Here is a 24,727-nt window from a genome sequence, read left to right as displayed (position 1 = left end):
CCTTACTGGAACAATAACAAGATGAACCTTCAGGTTTCTAAAGTTATAAATCATCTAAATAAGAGCCAAGACCCATGTTTTTCCTAATTTATCACATTGTCATTTGTTATAGATACCCCTTCATCTAAACTCTCCTAGCACTATATCTTTCTCATCTTCTTAAGGCAGCTCTCTCAATCGCTCTTATACATCTTACATTTCTGCATTTACTCACGGCTATTCTTGCATCTACTTCCCCAACTTTGTCACTGCCACCACCCCCTCTCACCTCCTGTCTACTGCTCCAATATTTCCTTTCTGCAAGTCCCACCTCCATATTCAGGTTGAATAATATCTTAGAATACTTTCAGATACTAAAATTGTTGTGCTGGAATGCATTTCTCAGCCAATGACAAATTCAGCCTTTATTGTCTCACCTAACACTTAAGCCAGTATTAAATTTTTAATAATTGATGCAGATTAAGTTACTCATCTCTGTTCTTTGTACTTCTGTTTTCTTCTATAGATCCTTTTTCTTTTTTTTCTTTTTGCTTTTTTTTTGTCGTAATATAAAATTTACTTAAATCATTCATTTAAAATCTGATTGTGTAAACATCTGAAGATTTAAATATATAGAAGGTTGCAAGATGATTGCTTCATTTCGTTTCAGGTTACTGATAAACTGAGCTCCTCCATTTCTTACTGGAGTGTTTCCAGAAAAGTACTAAATGTTTGTCTGGTGAATGCACAACCTTTTAATTTTGATTCTTGAAACAAGCTATATCAGGTCATCATTCATTTTTTACATTGATGAAAATTTCTGATTATAACAGATATATTATATGATTAAATAACTTAATAAATGAGCTTGAATTTCAAAAGAAACCTGAAAGCTGGGACACTAAGTAAACAGATAGGTTTTATATTTTTTTTTTTTTACTAAGGAATATTAAGAATACCTTGAAATTTTGAACTTTTTGAACAGTGACAGTCCTTTTTAGATGCAAGATGAAGACCTGAAAAAGAAGTAAAATTAAACTCTCTCTTTCTCTGTGAGAATAAACAGCGTAGTCCCTAATGTAAAAAATTACTTCCTAAATATGAGATATCATTAATTTGACTTTTTGAAATATTTCACAAATGGTAATTCTTATGTAGTCTAAAACCTTTATATTCTCTACCTTATTAGAAATCATTAAAAATCATTGGAAGTAGCTCAGTATTAAAGTAGCATTTTTAAAATTCAAACATGTTTTCCATGGTGTATTGTACGTTGAGAGCAAATGTTTTCAAATTTTAGTGTTTGTTCTAATGTAAGAAAAAATGCATAAATGCTGCAGAACTAGGACAAATACAGATCTATAAATAGCAATCAGTCTCAGTGAAGCACAGCAACTTAATCTCCATTTGCAGCTATTCTGAGCACAAAGTTAGGTTGAAGGACATGAAACTTGTTTTGGTTCCCACTGTCTTCCCATCGCTGTTGTCACTCCAAACATTGCCCTGTTCTCTGCTTGCCTTGTACTCCTCTAATCCCTCAAATTTCTCTCTATATATTTTTCTCATTCTTGACATCTCGGGTTCCTACTTTCCTTCCTCTGATGCTCAACAGAGTAGCGTTCTCCTTGAATTTTCATCCTTCTCATCTTCTGAGAACCAGATCTGTTGTCCTTAGGCTCCCTGAAAGAAACACAGAGAAAACACTTTTTTAAAGGGTAGGAGTGTCTTTTAAACTTGCTGAATCTTTCTGCATAAAATGAAATTGTTTTAGCTAGAAGAACTGCTGCTACTCTTTCCTAATCCTGCTAAACCAGGTAGAGCTTCTTTGTGTTATATAGGAACAAAATGTATAGGAGTAAAATTGAATATAGGACACAGAGTATAGGAATATAGTATATATAAGATAGCACATAGGAGCATAAATTAAACTATGATGTGGAGATGTTAGATAGGCATGTTGCCCTTGATCAATAGAGCTTTCAAATCAAGTTTCAGTCTACTGCAGTCCTCAGGTGTTGAGTCAAATCATTTTTCAGACACACTAGCAAATAGTTGAAGGAAAAGGGGCTTCCTCAGAGTTGCTTTTAGTGTCTTTCTAAACCATTTTCTTGAAAGGTAGCAGAGCTTATTCTCAAAATAGAATTGGCAAGAGTCCTCAGCTTAGACCTCATAAACACTCTGATATCTCTTGGAGCTTAATACCCCCTAGAATATGATTTAAGTCTTCTCTCTGAGGCAATTGGTCTTAGGATGTATGAACCAGTCTCCAGGGGATTTAGGATGATGCATTATTATTTTCCATAGTCACCTACGCAGCACCCTGAGGTAAGATGATATGTCTAATGTCATACAGGAAGGCAGTATCAGAGCTAGGATTCAAATTGTTTCCCAGTCATATTTCTGATCCCTTCAGGCACAGAGGGCTGTCAGTCTCAAAGACTGTTACTCAAAGTGGCCAGAGCTCCACCAGTCACTCAGCAAGAGATTGCTCTATGCATCCTGTCAGGGGCAGAAAAGGAACCAAGCAGTGTTAATGGGATCATTGGTAACCCACAGCTCTGTGGAGCTGGCTGCTGCCTGGGATGGCATGGAAAGGAAGGGAGTGGGAGTGGTTTCTCAGTATTTTGTAAAATCTGTCTGGGTACAAATTCTATGCTGCGTCTTGAACTGATGTTCTTTTCTGAGGTTTTCAAGTCTGAGCACACTAAATAGTTTGGTACACAAGTGGGTGTGATTAGACTGACTGTCTGCAGGTTGTCCTTCACACAGAGATTGGGCAGTCCACAGAGCATGCAAGGATTTGAGGAACCCCTGCATTCATCTGTCCAGTGAAGGGCAGACATAACTAACACTGCAGAAAACCAACTACCTTTGTTCCAGGGAGCAAACTTGTACTTGGTTCCCTGTTACATGCATCTAGAGCAGCAGATACCAACTTTATCTGCATCATAGATAAGTCCTGGAGTACAAGATCAGCCTGGTTTGTTATCTTGGAGTCCATGCTACTGCACACAGGGGGCTAAAGTGGTTATTATAGCAGGAAGGCATTATCCTTCCCAAGACACCACTACTTCATCTTAATCTGCTACTCTCTGTATTGTTTTGCTACTGCGTTTTACTGCACCTCCTTTAGGACTCAGGACTGCTGGGTGGCCAGCAGTACAAGAAAGCAGACCTGCAAGAAGTAGCAGCACCAAGAATTAGAAAGCTGACAGAGAATAAGGATTTCACAGAGGCAATTGCAGGGTTGGACAGTGAGGAAAAAAGAACTCAACAGCTACAAGGTTCATAAAAGAGAAATACTGGGGAGCCAGTGTCCCAGAACAAGCTGGTTCTTTAGATCTGAAGGAAAGACATTAATTTATAACAGGGAATAGACTTAGTTCTTGCATTTTCTTCATGTAGGATCCTGGTTAGATACCACTTTGCTCTGATCAAAGTAAGTTTCTTGTGTCTACTATCTCTTGCAGCCATTTACCCAGAACCATTTTGTAAGGAGAAAAAAATGGGCTAAGAAGCAAAGGCACCTCACCAGTGTAGATGTTAATGTTGCCATGTTCTTAGTTTAACAGAGTAGTGAAGAATTTTCAAAAGCCTTAATTATTAATTTGTTAGTAGTAGAATTCATCAAGTTTTTTTCTTCTATATGTATGTTCTTCAGCTTTATGTGATTTCCCTGTAAGGAAACAGGCTCTAATTTGTATGCTGCTTCTGAAGCATGACCTTGGTGTCTCTTGTGTATTGATTAAAACAGTAGAGATACCTGAGTGTTGAGCTCTAGTAGGTCATTTCAGTATTATGTCCATTTTAAACAGCTTTAATTTGGCTTTTATATAAATATCACGTTGCCAAATAGTTTTTTTGTCTGTCAGTGCAGTTTAGCCATGCAGGGCAGTTTGCAATTAGCTCATATGCTGTTCTGGAGGTCTAAAGGCACAGCTGGCATACACAAACAACCTTTCTTTCTATCCTTGCCTTTGCCTGCTCTGTCTGACAGAAAAGTTGGCTCTCATGTTCTCTCTACCACCCTCTCCTCCCCTTCCTTCTCAAGATCTGCTGTCTGTGATGGGAACCTGTGATTTTGCCTTCTTTCTTGTATACCGTGTAGCAGTGGCAGACAAAAAATGAATTTTAAATAAAGATACAAAAGCCCAATGAGCTCTTCTCTCTGAAATCCTTTGCTATGTCCCTTTTTCTTTTTTAAGGACAGAACTCCATACTACCCCAAGAAATGACCGTACCTTGTGGATACAATAACCTTCAGTTTACTAAATAACCTTCAGTCATTTCCACCACATAATTCCTTTACTTTTGATTATTATTTTTGCTGTTCTTAAAAAATATTGTGCTACAGAGTGATCAGAAACATCAGTCTGAGGCACAAAATTGTCTGTGCCCTTCTTACAGGCATTAATATAGTGATTCTGGGGTAGGCACAGAGTTTCTCTCTAAGCACACATGGAGGTCCACAGGAAGATGAATGACATCTGCAGTAAGGAAGCAGAGTGAGAACTGCTATCCTTAATGTGCTTTTGTTGCTTGAGATGACTGAATTGAGGCTATTGTTTTGGTACATTTATAAAACTGTGAAAGAGAAGGTTGAGAGAAGGAAGGGGGAAAAAACCTGCTTGTAAATGTCATTGTCCCTCAAATGTCCTAAATATACAAGGACATCCTAAAAGAACACTAATCCTGTAACTAGTCTTCCAGATTTTAGTGGGACCACTGATGCTCAAAATTAAACATGCCCTCAGGAGCATGTCTTCACAGTGTAATGCTAAGAAGCAGCATCTCCCATTGGCTGCTGACAGTCATATCTTTCTCACCCTGCGTGCCTCCTGATCATGCAGAAAAATGCTTTCTGTGAGACAGTGATGTAATTCAGTCTCATAAAAGAACAACCCTTGAGAAAACAGCCACAATGATTTTACATCACACAGAAAGGATATAACAACCTCATGAGTCAACATGTTAACTTTCATTTACACCACCCTGTTTCAGCAACAGTGAGGATTTTAAGCTTTAAAAATAAACTAAAAAGATGCTATATCACATCATTAAAGCTGTCACTAAATCATTGCTAAAATCATGGTTTTGTTATGTCTTTTGAAAATACATGATGTAAAAAGGAATGAACAGTAGGTTAATAAAGAGAATAAAAAAAGACCTGACAAAGAGAAGGGAGGGTTATGTAAGGGAACCCTATGCACCCCCTGAAATGTCCGTGCATCTAAGATATCAATCTGTTGCAGACAGTATAGGCTGACCTTGTTCACTGGGTAAAGCTGAAATGGAAAATTGAACTGCAGCTTTGGGATCATAGGGGCAGCCAAAGGCCATCCGCCACTCGGGGACTGCCAATGCATATTCCCTGCTGACCTCATCTAATCCACGGCTAGCTGCTTTCAGTCACCTAGATAGGATCTTTAGACTGCAGCAAAGGCCTTCTTCAGGGGAGCATCTTCCTGAGAAATTTTCTGCAAAATATTGCTTTTTTTTGTCACATCGTGTATGTTGTTTAAAATGATGCAAGGAAATAAAGCATTTTGAACACTGAACATATTTTTCCAATTTATAAAAAGCATGTATATCTATATGACTGTGTACTATACTGAATTCCTGCTTAGGAATAAATATACCATTACAAGCAGACTTCAGCCAAAGAGTCACAGGATAAGGGCTCACATTTCAGGTTTTCTTTAACATTCTGTGCTGATCTCATCACTGCTCACAAATTAGTATGGCATCAAAGCATCTAGCAGTGCTTTTCACAAAACAACGAGACAGTCCAGATGAAGAAGACTGATTTTATTTTTATCAGGATAAACGACTCTTTAAGAATTCTCCGGTAACAGTCTTGTTTCCTAATAAGAGAGAGGATTCGATCAAATCAATTCAAAAGAATAAAACTGTGACATCATATCTGCCCTCAGTGTAGGCTATCTGTTTATCCAAACAACACACAGATTATATTTGTACAACCACACCATTAAAGAAAACAGAAATACATGGTATCCAACATTAGACATGTGTTGCCAGAGCTCCTGCCTCTGAGCACTGCAGCCTGTCAGAGGTTTATCCCTTTGTGCGTCAGAAGGACTTGCATCTTCATAGACTGAAACCACATGGACACACATACATACACACTTCTATTTTTCTCTCTTCCTATTTATACCTCTTAGAGTCATTGAAGTAAAAGGTTTGATCTTTTATTATATCAAGCCTGAATGTATCTCCTATATTTAGCCACCTGAAAAAAAGTCTTTGCACAGGTGCATCCAAAACCATTCTGTTTTCTAGTTATTGTTATCTATCCTAGTTTTCTTCTGAATTATATGGCATTTTGTTTCCTAGAGTCATTTGACTGTTGTCTTTTTATTTTGTTCTTATTTCAATTAATTTTGGATGTTTCTTTGACATTATAAACATGTTGATGCTCCCTACCCATCCTGATTAGAGTCAATTGTCTTTCATGTTCCAATGTACTGAGTCCCTAGAGCCCGGCACTTCATGTAATCCTTTACATATGTCTATCGCAAGTGCAATATAACTGTAACATCAAAATAATGCCTGTGAATATTTGCATTAGGTGCTATACACCTATGAACTGAACTTTAATTATTCACAGCTTCCCAGCATATGGAAGAAAAATGGGGACATCTCTGTACTTCTTGTAAAAAAATTCTAAGTTCTTTGAAGTATTTTGAAAGATATTTTTAAGTGAGAGCTCAGTTTCTGTCTGTCTCAGGTATAAAAGGGAAGTGACTGAGTGTCTGTTGTGCAGACATGATTTTGTTCAGAAAGAGAAAAGAAAAATTATTTTCCGCAAATACAGTTTCATTTTAAAAAGAATACAATTTCTTTTGATGAATATTAATAATATTTTATATTGTTAATTATTTTAATATGAAAAATACAGGAATAAAAATTTACCAGCAAATCAAGAGGGTTAAGTACTAGCTAGATAACACATCTCAAATGAACATGTAGAAGGAAACTTTTGATATTCTGAAGAGATCAGTCTCATTTTAGTTAATATATAATGAAAAAATATATATTAAGAAGTTTTCAGATGACACAGAAAGAAGAATACTGATAAATGATGAAATATATAGTAAATTTTATAGAAATACAGAGACAAAATCCAAATATGGTCCTCAGGTGCACACACCTATATCAGTCTATAGGTAAAGTCCTTCCATGGCTTCAAATTGTAGTGTTGATGCAATTCCCCAGTGACCCTGTGCCCATTTGAAAACTACACGAAGTATATTGATACAGAAACAGTACAGAGAAATTTCATGAAGTTTTTAAACAACTGAAAAGCAAAATATACATTAAAAGACCAAGGAAGCTCTATGTATTCTCTTTATAAAATAAAAACTCAAGTAAGATTGTCCGTGGCATGTAGTGAGGTTGTGGGTAACAGGCAAAAGCTCTATAATCAAACAGACAGAAATTATTTTTTCCAGTGGCTAGATTTCAAGCTAGGAAAAGCTTCATCTACATTTTTAGCAAATTCCAAGGATTTGAGATGGATGGTGTATCAAAACTACCTTTAAAATCAGGAATAATCATTTGTTCTGAACAATATGTCGCTTGGACAAGAACTAACCTCAGGGAAGCCCTGAAATCTGTATTATGTAAGTGATAATAATTGCTTGGGTCCCTTTGGGTTTATGACCTATGAATTTAAAAATCAGTATCTTGGCCAAGATGCCATCACAGAAATCAATTCTGATTGAAGACCAGGTAGGGGTGAACTGTTCATGTTGTTGGACATCAGTAAGGAAAGAAAAATATACTCTGGGTAGCTTAATTCGTTGATGCTGAAATCTAATCATATTTTGAGAAATCTGTTTTTCTGTTCCATATACTAACAAGAAAAAGAAAAAAATCTAATTTAACTTTTAAAAATATTTTTCATGAGAAATGGGAGGCACAGAATGAAGATCCTCTTCTCAGGGTGAATGGGGACAGAATAACATGACCCAGAGGGTGACGCTTTGCTGAAAGTATTCAAATTGGCATTTTTTAAAAATATCAACAACATACAACATGGAAAGCAGATACAACCTTTGTCTTAGGTTAAACTTTTAACAAACTCTGCAACTATGATGTTTGAAACTCTGTGTACTCTTATACAATAAATCATTTTTAGAACTTTATATAAATGGATCTCAGAATATTTTGCAAAAATATTCTCCTGACATAAGAGACATATATATAATCGTCAACTCATTTTACAGAAGGGGATACTAAGTGTGAGAGAAATTAAGTAATTTGCTTGATATCATGGAGGAGGGCAATGACAGATATGGGACTAAATAGCAGGGCCTGTGATACTGATGTGAATTGCTGCTGCTGGCTGAAAATCCTATGGATCTGGCCAGTATATGGAAACTGTGGCTCATCCTCTTCACAGATCTGGTTGTATGCTTGCTTTCCTGAATCACAAGAAAGACAGAATCACAAGTCATTTGTTTCTTAACTTAGTCCAAAAATGCACACACCTGCCCCTTATTGCATTTATTATTTTCTCTTCCTAGAGGAATCAGGCCAATTCAGAAGGCTACACTGTCTTTAGATAAATGTTCCAAAATGAACAGTTTTATATATGGCCTCTGATTTAATTAAGGAGGTCCTTTGGCAGCAGTCCCTAAATACTGAACTGAAAGCCACATAAAAATTGATAATCTTAAGTGAATCCAAATAATAAGGTTCTGTCCTGAAATCCTAGGACTAATGTTGGAATAAATTGGCTTTACATTAGTATCCCAAGTTCTTTTGTAATTGCTGTGTCTCCACGTCATACTACATGTGTTACTTTGAAAATGAATGTTGAAAGACGAAGTAAGGTTTGTTTGTTAAACAATTGAAATTGCTAAACATCAGAAAGCAAATCTTAGGGTAAATGTTTCTGTTTTAAAGGAAAGCATTAAAAGAGGAATTAAAATGCTTTTTAAAAAGCTAAAAATTTATTAATTTTACTATCTAAATACTCTCTTGACTGTTTCATAAATAGTAGTATGGGCTTTAGAATTGAACTTTGAAAATGGTCACTGTAATGTTGATGTTGAAAGACTGTAATGATACTGTTAGAATAAGAAAAAATTTGTTCATCCTTTTTCACAACTGTTTTACTTTAAAAAAATCTCATTTCATATTCATAATTGAAGTAGCCATTGTAACGTTACTAATAATGTCAAGAGACACAGCAGGGATATAGAAGCTAAAAAATCGGGGAATTTTTATCTGGCCGGTAAACCTTTTTTGTATTCAGCTTCCTGACAGTTGTAATGACAGATGCCTGGTGTCAGCTGTAGCCTATCTTCTCTTACTGTACCTGCCAGCAGGAAGGGAGCTGTTCCAAAATTTGTTAACAGCAGCATGATCAACATGATATCATAATGAAACTTGGGAGAATATTAGACTAATACATCAGACTGGGAACCATCATTTGTGCCATGGCTCTAAGCGGTATATGGCATTTTTCTAACCATTGCCACAGAGAATACAGCAAGGAGCTTTGTTCCTCCAAGGATTGCTCATGTAACAGTGCAATCTTCCGATTTAAACCCTCACAAGCATGGCGAGAACAGCTTGTGAAATAAAGCACATTGATTAAATAATTCAAAGTACTGTAGAGGGAAATTATGTGTAATCCCTGTTCTTGTAATAACTCCACTTGTGATCAGGCAAGGTGGAGCACAGCAGCAGATGGAAATACTTGATCTTTTAAGGACCAGTGCTGGGAGGTGCAGAGCTTCTCTTGAAGCTCTCACAGGAGTTACAATGCATAAGCATATCTCTGGAGCAATCTCTCACTTACCAAATATAGATATACAGCATTTTTGTTCAGGACATTTATATTAGTCTTCTCTGCATTCTATACATAGCTGCATTCCTTTTTATGTCTTGTTCTCTGAGAGGGGTATTCACACCACCTAACTTCTGGCATCCAGCTTAGGGACCTAAATTAAGATTGTGGGCTCCATACTTAGCGTATCGCTTCAACAGGCAATTGAGCTAGTCAGCCCTAAATATCTTCTGTTTGAAAAAGATGACAAGCAACTAGTGTAAACTGTAGTACAAGATCTTTATTATTGTGGCAGAGAGTGTATCAAAATACTGTACCTGGATGAACATACACATTTTAATCAAGGCATAAAATCATAAATAGCAAATGTCAAATACTGAAGGCAGCTCACTTTGCTAAAGACAGATTGATGGAAACATATATATGTAAATATATGTTTATTTATGTGATACGTCTGTGATATTTAAGGTTTCAGAACTTGCTGCTTAGCTTGGAACCACCAATTTTATTTCAGAAAATGAAGTTCAAATCAGTTGGTAATATTGTCATTGCTTTTAGTAATTTTGCTGTGTTTTTAAAGCCACTTGTCTTCTTTTTAAATGTTTCATTATGTGTTCGACTTTAAATGTGTCTTGTGCACACTTTTTAACAAAAAACCTCACTGAGGCCAATGAGAGCTGCCAAAGTGCAGTGTCTTTAAAAATTGATCCACCTTTATGCAAACCTTTAGGTTACAGGGGTTCACATTGCAAGTCTACATGCACATCTACAGTTCATAATAAGCGGTGATAGCCTATGGCATGCGTGACAGAATTAGCACACAGGGTTGTCCCCTTTAGAGGACTTTCTATAGTAGCTTCACATCTCCCTTGTCCTGGGGAGCCCGGGAATGGACACAGCACTACAGCTGTGGCCTTGCCAGTGCTGAGTAGAGATTCACAAGGATGCTGTGAAGATAGAAATCTGAAATAATATGACGATTATGAGAATTTCCAGTATCCTGGAGACTGGAAAACAAAATAGATCATGCAAATAAACACAGAAAAAATCTGAGCTGAGGCAGTAAGTGCAATCTTAATTATGTTCTTGCATAACCCTCATATATTTTACTTCTAGAAAAGAATAGAATTCCTGTAAGGCAGTGCTCAGATTTCTCGAGTTTGAAAAATAAAGTACAGTTTAAAAAAATCCTGTGATGTGGAATCATATTGACACACCCGTGATTTATTCAGAAGACTTTGAAGGTGTTCAAGAACATGGGAAAGTTGTTGTTATGATTTCTAGTTTCTCTAAAGAATGCAGAATGAGGAGTGCTGCCTCAGTATGAATCTTATTGCAACTATTACATTATGCTAAAGGCCCTAACAGCCCTTCCTCCTCTATGCTCCTGTCCCAGACTGCTTGAACTTCTCATACCACCTGTGTATTTTCTCTCTCAAGCTATTCCTCTTGATGCAAATAGTCAGCCGCTGCATCGTCATCTTTCCACATCTCTGCTCTCCCATCCTAAATGCTGAGGAACTGCTTAAGATCCCCTTTTTATTCAACACTGCTTACAAAAAGACCTCAGACAACCTCTCCCTCTTATCCTTTCTTCCTTCCTTCCCTGTTAATTCCCTCTTGTCTTTTCAATAGTAATCATTATGAAACAAAAACATGCAGCTTGAAAACTGTTGACCTGTATTACGGCAGTTACACTGTGGATGAAAATAGTGTCAATATCTTCACTGACTACAGCTTTTAGAAACATAGTAACTTCCCATACTGTAATAGATAAATGGTTTCAAATATTAACATTTTTTAATTGTTTCTATATTTCAGTAATTTCTTTTAGCTTGAATAGACAAAGGTGTGATGCATTTTTGGTTTCCATCTTAAATCCTATTTACTGTGCATTATTAGAATTCTATGTTTCAAAAGTATTTCTCCGGATAAATCCCATTTGACTTGGCTTATTTGGATACTTTGATAATAGAAAGTTGTTAGTTTTGTAGGTCAAGAGGTGTTGAATGGGGAATTGAGTGTTTTAATGTATTCGAAATAACAAGCAGTAACAGCAGACTTTCAGTATTACTTGTACACCTTTCATATGCTCTAGCAATCTCAATACTTGATGTAAAAGCCCATCTACATAAAAACCAAACAGATGGACTTCAGGATTTTTTTTCTTATATCTTAGAAATGCAAAAGGCATTAAATTAAAAATAGGCCAAAGAAAAGTGGCCTCAAATCTTGTTAGAAAACAATAGAATGTTAGAAGGCTCCCTATTATCATTGTAACCAAAACATGTATTGATGCATGTAGCCATATAAATTTCTTATTTTAAATCTATACTTTGATATAATAAATTTTAAAATATCCAGGACATTTGGATGTCACAAATGCAGAGAACAACTTAAAAATCATCCACATTCCAGCAGACAATTACAAAAATTATGTGACGTTTTATGGATATGTTCTCTTTCTAAAGACAGATCATGACATATATATTAAATAGCAAATGGAACTAGAGTATGCGGTATGTTTTCACTGTAAAATTTTACATCTCAGGAAACAACCTCATGGGAAATACTGTGTGATACAAGGACTAAAAGTTGCATTCAGTCTTAATTGGTTTATTTGAAGGCTTTATAGATACTGACTTATGATTCAAAGAGGGCACATGCATTTGTTTCCATTTGTTTTCATTTTTGAGTCACAGATGTTCATTTGGGTACATTTGTCTTCTACAATGCAAAAATCTGGATACCCAAAAAAAGAGTATCCCTTAAAGAAAGAAAGAAGAGTCAAAGTCATAATGTGATTTAATACCACTTTAACTGGTTCAAATCTGTTCAGAAATGTAAGGGCAGGAACCACTATGAAGTGCTAAAACAGATGAATCCTACTGAAATCTGTCCCAGTCATTTTACAATACTGCCTTGCACAAACATTCATTATTTGCAATATACTTGAATAAGGATTGATCAAACACTTAGTAGCTCATAGATCTACGTGGTCATCTGACTTCTAAAATTTGAATGAAAGGGAACTCTCTCCTTGCTCCTAACAGAGAGGATTTTATTTGTGGACTTGAAAGTGGCTTGTTAGATCATCACGAATGATGTCAAATATAGGAGGGAAAAACTTGTGCCTAGAAATTTTGGAATGCAGATTCTTGTAACAAAGGTGCAATATGACTGCAGTGGGAAAATGTATTTTCCTTTTGATATTGCATCAGTATTTTTTGATAGAGTGGGACAAGAACACTCCATGTACAATTCTATTAATGGAATTAATTAAGTAAATTTTTTATTTTTTTTTTAATTTTCTACCTTAGTTCAAAGTTCTGGTTTCTGTACTAGTTGCATAGTGATCTAGTGATCACTGAGAGAAGAATGATAGTGAAGTGTTCAGCTCTACATTTACATATATTAAGAATTTTGAGGCCTCAATTTTTCTCGGTAATGTTTATTTCTAGGGAGAGGCTTCCCACTCAGTAGCTATTATGTAAATCTCCCTGGTTAATCACCACCTGACATTTTGCGGTGACAGGACTGATGCCTTTGCTCAGCTGATGTCTGTAACCTGCCTTCTCAGTGTCATTATGTTTGGACAACTTTTACCAAGAACAAAGACCTGAAGGAAGGATGTACACATCTGAAGAGTATAAACCAGTTATTTTTGCCTATTACACACAACAGAGAATCTGGACAAAAATAACTTGATATGCTTACAACCCCCTGTAAAGCATGCAGCAAGTTTGTGCTGGCCAGACAGCCTGATGGCAGGTGTGAAAGGGTCAGCCTCCATTGCTAATCCTCAGTGCTGCTGTTGTGCCATCTTTATACCTTCTCATGACAGTGTTTTTGTTTTGGAATCATAGAGATGTCAACTATCCTTGTCTCAACAAACTTACCTCTCTGCCTGTCATTTTACCCTTCTTCTCCGGCTTAGTACTTCTTCACAGCTCTTTCTCACAACTTAGCATTTTTCTCAGAAGTTTGATCCAAGATTACACAACCATGTTATACTGAAAGCAGTCCTTGAATTGCACACAGCTCTGAGAGGAACTCTAGGAGAGACATCACACATCAGTGACATTAGGAGGTAGACACTACTTAGCGAGGAAAGTTCTATGATTTTCAGTAGAAAGGATGAAGAGCTATTCATCCCTGGCCATGCTTACATGACATTAAAAAGCATCACCTTTGCAATGGCTAAATTTTAGGATGAAGCTCCAAACAGAGGGAGGAATAAAAATAAGAGTACGTCTCAGCTTCCCTTCAAAACATTGCCCTCAAAGCACCGTGTATTTCAGAGCCCTCCATTTTTCTACAAATGCACCTCAAAGAATTTATCTATCACACTTTTGAGCCTCCTCTTCCTAGGAGATTAGAAGACCATCTGCTCAGGTTTAGACAACACAGTAGTTAAAATGCTGGCATCCTTCCTGCTCTAGCACTTCCATGACTGTTGCAACCAAAGGAGGCGAATGAGAGATAGCACCTCCACGTGTGTGAGGTGAGGGAGGAATGCTGAACACCAACAACATGGTAATGAGTAGCAGAATGTGTAGATGGAAAAGGGAAAGATTAGCTGCCGTAGCAGAATATCAAGAGAGAAGCAAATGAAAATACTCTATGCAAAAATGAAAGAAAAGGAATGCAAATTCCATCAATAAACTGAGAAAGTGGAAAAGTGGAATAGGTCTAAAGGAAATGGACTGAATTCTGTAGCTGTTTCAAGGCTTCTTCTAAGCGGGTCCAGAGGAACGGGAGGTGTTCATGCAGAAGAACTGAAATGTCTGAAGAGGACATAGATTCTGCCTAGAAATTAAATGGGGGAAAAAAAATGAAGATATAGAATGTCCTGGTGTAAAACATTTGTACTGTCATGCCAGAAGAGTAGGTTTTTTATGTGTAGTATAACTCAAGATAAGGAAAGATAGGTGAAGATATGTACATAGAAGAACACACAGATAGGTATCAGTGATTTAAATCATCGATGAATATATGGCAGGTAAAATTCGCATCAGGCAGGCTGGATGCTATCTGTCATAATTAGGTTTCCATGGAGTGACTGAAAGTAGATATTGGTAGCTTCCTGTTTAAAACTATCTATTTGAATATTAAAAAAAGCGTTTCTTTATTATAATCACCATTTCAGTTTACATTTTTTTGCATGTAGACAGCAGAAATACATCAGCATATCCTTAAGAAGCTTTGTGGCATAACAATAAAGGGTTCTGCTTTATTCTTGAAACTGATTTATTATGTTTCAAATCCTTCCTAAGGCAATTTCCTTTTTCTGAATAAAGAGTATGTTAATCTACTAGTCTCAAGCTCTGTTTCTTTCTCTGTGCACTAAACCTAATATTGAGGCTATCATTTTCCTTTAGTTCCAGGAGAAACAAAAGTTAAAATAAAGAGGGGTTTTTAGATAAACTGCTCAACCTTTATGCAGGAAAAAAAAATGGGATAAATACTGGAAAGCACTTTAGTGGACTGATATCACAAATGCTTTATTAAATTCATTAAGCATTTAGACAAATGATTTTAATGTTCCTAGCTTTGTGTAGTTAGAAAATATAAACTCAAAAAGACTGTGTTTCTGTAATAGGTTCCTAACCAGAAAAATCTTTCCCATTATCAAATAATGCTTTGACTGATTATGAATGAGGTGATATGATGCAATGCATGAATTAAACCATAAAATACTGCATTATTTTTGTGGTCACTTTGTTTTCATCCTGTGCTGTGTATTTTAATAGGAATTGTGCACACAATTTGAAATAGAATAAAACCAATTAAAATTAAGAAGGTTTTTTTATGTTGCCTGTGTGTTTTTGCATTAAATACCAGGCAATCCATAAGCCACACATACTGCATTTTGGTTCTCTGCCAGCAACAAAAGGTATTAGAGCTTTTAGTTTACTCTTTTAACTAAGCAACAATATATAACAGGATACACTCTCTGCTACAGTAAACTCAGAAGTCCCCACTGAGTGTAATTATCGCAAGACAGAAGCTGTGGATAATTTGATTTAAAATTTCATGTTTTCATTTAAAAAGGAAAAAAAAACAACAACAAACTGCTACCAGGATAGCAATGTATATTGAAAAAATTGTTTCCCCTTACTTTTCACTTCTTTGTACTGTAAATCTGACACTGTTATCTATTCTGATTACCATAAATACACACTCACGCCTAAAGATGGCATGTCTTACATTTTCTGGCTGAGCATCCAGTAATTTGGCTAATCTATTTGTATATGATAGTATATTTTATATGTATATAATTATTTATACATTATATATTCATCAAGAACTGTAGTGATAGGACAAGGAGTAATGGGCCCAAACTGAAAGAGGGGAAACCTAGGCTGGATATTAGGAATAAATTCTTACTGTGAGGGTGATGAGATACTGGAACAGGTTGCCCAGGAGGTTGTGGTGCCCCAACCCTGGCAGTGTTCAAGGCCAGGTTGGACAAAGCACTCTTTGACAGATGATTTCTTGATGCTGTATAAATATTAATGTTTATGCTGTTATGGAACCCCTATGTACTTTTGGTAGTCTGGGCTATACATGATAGTCTGGTCATACATTTGAGAACGGACAAGTTTATCCTACTAATTTCTTCATTCTTTCTCTTCAGACTGAGTGACATTAGATTTGGGCAATTTCTTCACACTAAAGAAGATTCAAGCTTCTGTCATCTCTTTTAAATCTCACAGTATATTAGATTGCCAGGATTTGGTGTGGAGATGTCAGCTGAAATATGAGTAGCATCTTGATGATGCATAGTTTTACATCTTTCTGTTATATTAAATATTCTACTGACATCACTCAGGACACTGATGAAAGCAAATTGCCTTTTCATGTCTGAAAGAGATAAAAAGTGAGGAGACAGTGATGGCATGTAGGTAATTTGGCAGTCTTCCTAATCAAGAACTTTTGCCAGACATTTGTACAACAAAAAATTAAATAAATTATGTTTTCCTTAATTTTCAGGTATTTTGAGAAAATCTTATGGGAAGATAAAGTCTAAAGTTCTTCTCATGAAATACCATGTACTTTTCATATCTTTTCAGATATTAAACTTAGTAGCGTAGCCCATAAGTTTGCTATCTTTAGACACAACTAGTTAAATATTCTTATTGTGGGCTAAACTGAAGAGATAATTTGTGGAGAACTCAGTGACTACTTGTTATTGACAATATTAGACAATTCACATATTGAATGATAATGTTGTCTTTGATCACTAAAGAACTAAGTAATCTCTCCTCCTTGGAAGAAGATTTTCTTCTTTTTAAAATTGCTGCCTCAATTTTAATTTTTTGTTCCCTTCTGCATTACAGGATATAGGTACAGGCATGTTCCATGGTTAAGGGTATTATTCTCTAATATGTAAAATAATTGACTATTACAGTAGTTTTCTTCTAATCCTTTTTAATAAAACAAGCACAAAAAGAAACAATCAATCTAAAAAAAAAAAAATCCAAAAAAAACCCCAACCAAAACTGTAGAAACCCCAAACATCATCTTCTTAAACTTTGACTACATTCAAGGAAATATTACTTCCATATAAACAAGATTATTATTTTCTTAATTGCAAAATAGTAAAATAAGGAATAGAGAAAGACAATCTGGACCATCTGAAGGTCTTTCACAGCTCTTAGGATTCATGCGAGAATTTTTTCCCCATTATCATGGTTTAAGCCCAGACAGCAATTCAAGGAATTCGTCAAAAGAATTGTGATCCAGTAATAGTAAACGCATTTGTATGAAATGATCAGCGAAGCCTAAATACTTCATTAGGACATGGTCATACATACAGCAATAACCTAGTGAGGAGTCAGTATTAAATGCTGAAAGCCACAGAAGACACAGATAGCAATTGTGTGAACACTAATATTCTTTCTCCTGAACTAAAATATCATACACTAGACAGTTCCATGATAATATTGGCTCTAAATTCCTGCTATTTCTTCAAACTAAACACAAACAAAAGTAAACTAAAAATACCTAGGCACCTATAGACTTGCTACTGAAGTAGTAAATGGCCACATTCCTGGAGTACTGAACCACAGAACTCTGACCTAGTTCATTACTAGAAAATAAAGTAGCTGAAGTCAAACTAAAACTGTTAAGCAATTTCATCCTGCTTTGTACTGCAGTTCAATTGTACCATAAAATCATAGCCACCACTTGCCAACTCATCCCACCCTATCATAACTGCACAGCATGGGAGAACTGCAATTTCCAGCAACAGGCTATCATCTACTTCACTCCACGAAGCACACACTGGTGTACCATGTCCCTGGCTGGCTGCCAGACTGCTTCAGCACTCCGCAACACTCCATGTCCAGCTCATAACTCAGCCTACTAGTATCAGGACACTATAATGGACATCATTGTGTGAAGAAGGATTTAGCACAGCTGTAGCATGATGCAGCTGACGCTCTCATTGTGATACATTACCTTATAAAACCAGGAACATCCACAAGAGAAGAAATAGAATTGGCTGGCCAGATGAAAGTGCAGCCAGCTAACCCCTATTGTTCTCCAAACCTCTGTATCACATTAAGATATTAGATTTCAAAATGGGTTTTGGAAGCTGAAAAACATAATGCAGCATTTAATAAAAAAACCCACCATAACATTCTTATACCAAAGACTATCGTGCCTTATACCTGTGTAATACTGTTAAATTTACTCCCTACAGTAATGCCCAGCAGGTGTACTAATTTCAGCAAAATGTTCTGTCACATCATGCAGCCCTCCACATGGGCTGCAATGTCAGGCTATATAGGAGGAGACAAAATCCACGATGCACTGAGAAGTCTGTCTAGGTTCTCAATTCAACCCAATGACCTGATTAACTCAAAGTAGGAGACCCACCAGAAAGCAAGGAAAAACGAACAGAACACATAGTTTTTAATTCTGCTATGTGTGAGGAGTGAAAATGGAGAGTTATCAGGTGAGGAAAGCTGAAACTCACATGAGTGAGTTTATGGGCCAGTGTGGCTTAACTAAGCAACTGACACCCAGACAACTGGATGAGGTTACGCAGCCCTGATATACCCAGATTCATCCCTAGCAAATTAGCAGCTCCAGCCTCCCTTTGGCATGGAACAGGGTTTTACATTCTGTTAAATCTATCACACCTTTAAAGGACAAGACTAGGTTTTTACTTTTGTCATCAAAGGGTGGGGTTTTCTACCTTTCTGAGAGTAAGGCTGGAACCTCCACAAGGCAGGCTGTTTGTGTTTCACACATACCCTTACTTCTTGGCATCCACAGATGGAAGTAGATGTAGGGGAGTCATCCTCCCAAAGAGTGGGAAAAGGTGAAAAATGTTATGATGAATGCGGTCCTGCAGAGATTAACAGGAAACTGGTGATGGCTGTGATGTTCTTAGCTGGAATCAAGGAACAGAATGGGGCATGTCTCTCTTCTTAAGGAAGGACTGTGCAGACATGTATTTACTGTATCTTTTGACACATGGTGTGTGCCTCACTGGATTGAATGAATGTGAGAAGGAAGAGGAGGGCTGTCTGCACACTTGCCTTAGGCTCCTCAGTTAATCTCTACTTGGAGCAGAGGTGACAACATCCTGTCTTTCTTCTCACACTATAAGATAATTCTTACCTTTCTTTTACATTTGGTCTCCTATGACCTTCAGCTGCTCCAGATTCAGGGAATAGAATTGAATCTTATTTAGATGGGCCAGCAGCATTTTTGGGTGTCACCCCCATAGACAGGTGCATATTGTAAAGCATTCGGGAGCCAAGTAGTCTGTACAAGAGTAAAAAGCACTTTTATTAACTCAGTAAGTGTTCATTATGAAGCAGATGAGTTTGGGCTCATGGAAACATCCAAACTATGCTTCAAGGATGTATTTAAAATGGATACTTAATTCAAAGCCTCGGCTTACATCCCATTAGTGACCAGTTTAAGAGAGTCTTTAATAAACAAAGAAATTATGTTATAAAATCCTGTCCTTTAACTAACATATACGTCAAAAATATTCTACTTTAAATTAAGGCACAAACTGGGTGTCCCAAAATGTTAACAATATCCATTGTAATATTGCATTCTTCTACGAACTTAGTGCCTCCTAAATTTGTATTGTGGCTATCCCTGTCATGCTCATGAAACATTTAGATATCAGAACATATAAAATACTGTGAGATAAAATTGTTCATCCTCGATACAAATGAAGAAATTATTTGATTGTCAGAAGTATAAATGTCTATTAAATATTGTGTTAGGTTAGGAAAATTAGGAAAATTTAAATAGCTACTGTTCTTGCTTCTTTCATGCAGTTGATTTGGCTTAAATCTACAAGAAATTGAGTTTGTAGTACTGAATATGCATTTTTGTAGAAGGCATATGACAGCAGTGTCTGCAAAGAGCCATTTAAGTTGCACGTAGTGTTAACAGAAGGGAAAACAAACAGAAAAAATACTGAAATGTTTTTCTTTCTTAATTTTTTTAATGTACACAAAAATACTAAATCAATATGAATAATAATCATTATATCCACAGCTTATTTTTTTATTTCAACAGATGCACAACTGGGCTTATTAAAATTTTCTTCTGTAGGTGCTATAGGGATTTCTGCCAGAAATGTGCTATTTAGCACAATAATAAATGAATAGGAAAAAAAAGGAGAAGGCAAAAGAATAATAGGGGAATGTTTACTCTTTAAACTACTCAAGGTAGCTAAAATTACAACTGAAGAGTTGCAGAATTCCCAAACACTGAGTGTCTAGACAGTAAAAACAAAGATTCAATTAAGTGATGATAGGTGCAAAGTGATATAAACAGAACTGTTCCCAAACATCTGTAAGAACAATTATATAGTGATGTGCTCTAAATTAACTTTTGCCATTCAGAAAAGCATCATCATGAACAAATTTCTAAAAATATAACTCAGTGATTAGAAGTCACCAAAAGCAAAGTGGCATCATGTAGTTACGTAGAAGTAATGCTATGTATTTAGGTAGAATTTGAGAAGAAATACGAAATGTCATATATACCTGTAGTGCATCCTTATTATGAATACTGCAAGTACCTATATATCTCCAAAAGATGTTCATATAAAAATTAACATATGATTTCACTTGAAATCAGTATTACAGTTCAAAGATATAAAAGATATCTTTAACTTGGTTTGATATTTTGAGCTGGACATAAAAACTCTTGGAGAAGTCTGGGACCTAGTACAAAGATGGCAGTACAAAACTACCTGGTAGGTCAACAAGTTTTATCAGAGACAAGGAAAAGATTTTGAATAGTGAAAACAAAATAGATTGTGGCTATTCATCTTGGAAAAGAGGCACAATAATTATCTTTAAAATTGTAAATGATATGATGGTGAGGCAGAAAGATTTCTCTAAGTTTCTCGCAACAGAGGAACTAGGGAAAAACTGAATCAAAATATCAGGGAACAGATCTAAACAGATCTGGTTTTATCCAGTGTGTAGTTTAAGTTGTCTGATTAGGAGATATTTCATACACGTAAGTTGAAACAATAATTAAATTCATGGAGAATATGTCTTAGGTTGGATATTAATAGTTTAGATGCAATTTGTGGTTCAGGCTATTGCTAGTTATTGCTGGAATCTGAAAGGATATACCAGAAGGAAGAATACTCTATTCATAAGCTATTCTTACTGTCTATCTGTTCTTTTACTTAAGAATGTATTCCTGGCAGCTATCAGAGGCAGGCTAATGGGCTAAAAGGCCTTCAATCTGTCCCATTATGGCAATTCATTATGCTCATCTTAGATCAGGTCTCCTTAGAGCAGTGTGTTTCAAAGAACTTGAAAGGTGCAACCATTAATTTATGTTTCATATTATAGACTTCCAAATTCAAGCACAATAGAAGAACAAGTACACAGACAACATATTAAGAAATTTTTTTATAATTACATTATATGACTGTTAAACATTAAGGATTTTCAATTTACTCTTACAGAAGCAAAAAACTTCTTGCTTTTCCAAAGTACCCATTGGCCACCACTCTGGATGAGTTTGGATGCAATTGTTCAGACCCAGAATAAAAAGCTGCATTTTAATGCAATTTGAGTTGAGTATAGGATACTTGTGTTCTTATGTGAAAACTGTAGCTTCTTAAGCCTGTCTCAATTCAGTGCAAATATTCCTTGTGGTTTTATTGGAGCAAGCCATTTTCCTTCTTACCTTTATAATTTTTAAACCCTACTTTTCAACTATGTCAGCTTTAGCTGAGGACGTGTGTTCTCTCAGTTAAGTGCTTGCATTCTAATTATAATTAGTCAAATTCCATTCAATCCCTTGCTAATTCAGAATATTAGAGTTCTAACCATCTCAGCTGATCAGCCTCTAATTACCAGGATGTTTGTGCTTTTTGCCTTCTGACAACTGGCAGCAACGCTTTTGGTCAACCATCATGCTTGTTAGGAGAACTTTAACTGCATTTCCACTGCAAACACAAACACTAAGCAAGTGTAAGGAGTTGGTAATCTACAGTTTTATTGATAACCTTCATATATTTGCATGCTGGCCAGCCTGCCCATGCTGCAGCCAGAGATCTGGTAATAAAAGATCCCTAGCCCTTGCTGTACTCCCTGGGCAGGTAGGCAAACAATCATATTTTGTCTTGAAAACAGCTAAGTTCTGACACTTTGTTTCCAAAGCAGACCATTATTGGACTGCCACAATTTGACAGAAAATGGAGTTTGTGAACATTTCTTCCCATACGGGGAAATGTTGTTCCAGAGTGAGTCAAATCAACTCCAGTTGTCACAAAGCAGAACAAAAACTGGGCTCTCTTCATGGACAAGATAAGAGATTTTCTTCATTAAGCCAGTTTTAACCTTCCATCTTCACCTCAGCTTGCACATCTTCTGCACACACTTATACAGCTGTGAATTCTTGACTATAATAATGATCTACTATGCCCTGAGGGGAGGTTACCATTACACTTTATATTTACCGCTTTCCTTGCACCCTCTTGGAAATTACCCAGAGTGAAAACACTTACCAGCTGTCAAAGAGGAAAAAGAATTTCACAATCTGTAATTTTTTCTCCTGAACTCACTTCAACATTTGTCTACTTTATCTTCATTCTGTATCTATTTTGGGCAGTTAGGGGTGGTGGAGATGTTTTGAAGGGAATTTTCATTTTCAAGCAGAGAGAAGGCTGATGAGTATTTCCTCTTTCATCATATTTCCTAAATACACATTCCCCCCACGTCCCCAGCCCGGCCCCAGGACATTCAGTTACTTTCTCGCACCAATTAAAATTCTTGAGGATGACTCTCAATATGGATAGAAAGCATCTCACCAATTTTTGTAACCGTAACATGCATGTTTATATCCAGCTTAGACATTATTTTTAGTCAAGAGAAAAGAGTATTCAGCAATGGATTTCTTTGCCAGTCCCTCTGTCCTGCGTTAGTCATGGCTGTATTTCTGGGTGACGGTACTCTCACCCTCTGCAAGGAGTTTAGATGGCTTTGTCTGTTGTAGATCATCCACATAGTAAATGTATAAATTTAGGTGGGATGGATCTCATCCTTCCTATCTAAAATTATTTAATTCTTTGTGGTCTGGGAAGCAGAAAGAAATCATTTAAGTGAACAGTTAGTTTACAGATGGAATATGGGATCTTTTGCCTGTGGTAGACATACATATGATCACTCATAATACATGCCTGAAATGGGGAAACTTCATCTTCATTTATGCTGCTAACATCCAAGTTTTTATTGTTACAAAATTGAATTTGTGCACTGATGGATTTGTTTACGTGCTTAAGTTCCCCCACCTTAATGCTTTTTAATATTTTTTTTAATTTTGATGGTGCTGGAGGAGTTCAAAATTTTCTCAATAAAATTCCCCAGAAAGTGTTTTCTTTCAAAAGAAAATAATTCTACTTCACTAAGAATCTGTGCATAATTTTTTACTACAGAACATCAATATAACTACATGCAGTATAGGTTACAGAGGCTCTGTCTTATGTTTTGTTTACAGGCCTAATATTAGATGTCTTAGTAATTCACTTTCACTTCCTATTGCTTTGAGTGTTTGTTTCTCTCTACGTGTGTGATTGCAGTTCCTCTTGAAGGAAATTCTACCCCTATCAATATTGGTGGGAGTTTTGCCACTTCAGAAAATCCATGGCTTCATCTTAGATGATGTGTTTCACCACAGCTATATGACATTTTGGAATGGAACACATCTCCATGGGAGTACTGGAAATGGAATAAGCATTTTCTAGCTGAACAGGTAGATGGTGTTCCCACATTAGAAGTTCATTATGTGTACAGCATGTTTGCAACAGCATGTTGAGAATTATTTGAGTGTGAATAAACAGAAATTTGCTTAATCACTTAAAAGTGAGCCATTTAGCTTCTCACAAGGAGATTGAGAGGTGACTTGGGGACCAGAGGATTAGTTGCTTCCCATAAAGAAACTATGGAGTGTTAAATATCTCTTTAACATGAAAAAAAACCCTAATTGGAAGTCACAACTGGATGACAGTTAAACCAAGTAGGAAACTGGGCCAGAATTTGCAACTGTGAGATTAACTAATTGCTGGAGAAAACGATGGGAAACCACTAGAATCTCCATGGCCAGATGTCTTCAGATCCAGTCTGGATTCTTTTCAAGAAGATATTTTTTGGCCAAGCTCAATTTGTACTTCAGCAAAGCAGAAATCATTGGCTTCAGCATATACTGGTATGTAAACATATGAAGGGATCTAATGGTCCTTTTTCAGTGTAAACTCAGTGGAAAGCATATGGCCACACAGTCATATTACAATTGGTTTAATATGGTTTTCCCCATCATTTGATGAAATTTGCTGAAACCACATAGAGCACTAACTTTAGAAGTTATAAGTTAAACATGAAATAAGACTATCTGGGGTTTGAATTTTTCATTTGTTTGCTT

The 24,727-nt window shown here is 36.2% G+C and overlaps 1 protein-coding gene across 1 annotated transcript in view; it reads left to right on the top strand.

The window, feature by feature from the left end:
- KCND2 (potassium voltage-gated channel subfamily D member 2) overlaps nt 1–24,727 on the top strand; it is a 274,001-nt gene that overhangs the window by 84,389 nt on the left and 164,885 nt on the right. The gene's annotated exons all lie outside the window — the stretch shown is intronic.

Source organism: Pipra filicauda, unplaced genomic scaffold (genome assembly GCF_003945595.2).
Source record: "Pipra filicauda isolate LSUMZ 115617 unplaced genomic scaffold, ASM394559v2 scaffold113_size4260070_pilon, whole genome shotgun sequence".
NCBI lineage: Eukaryota > Metazoa > Chordata > Aves > Passeriformes > Pipridae > Pipra > Pipra filicauda.
This window is presented reverse-complemented; position numbering and strand designations above follow the sequence as displayed.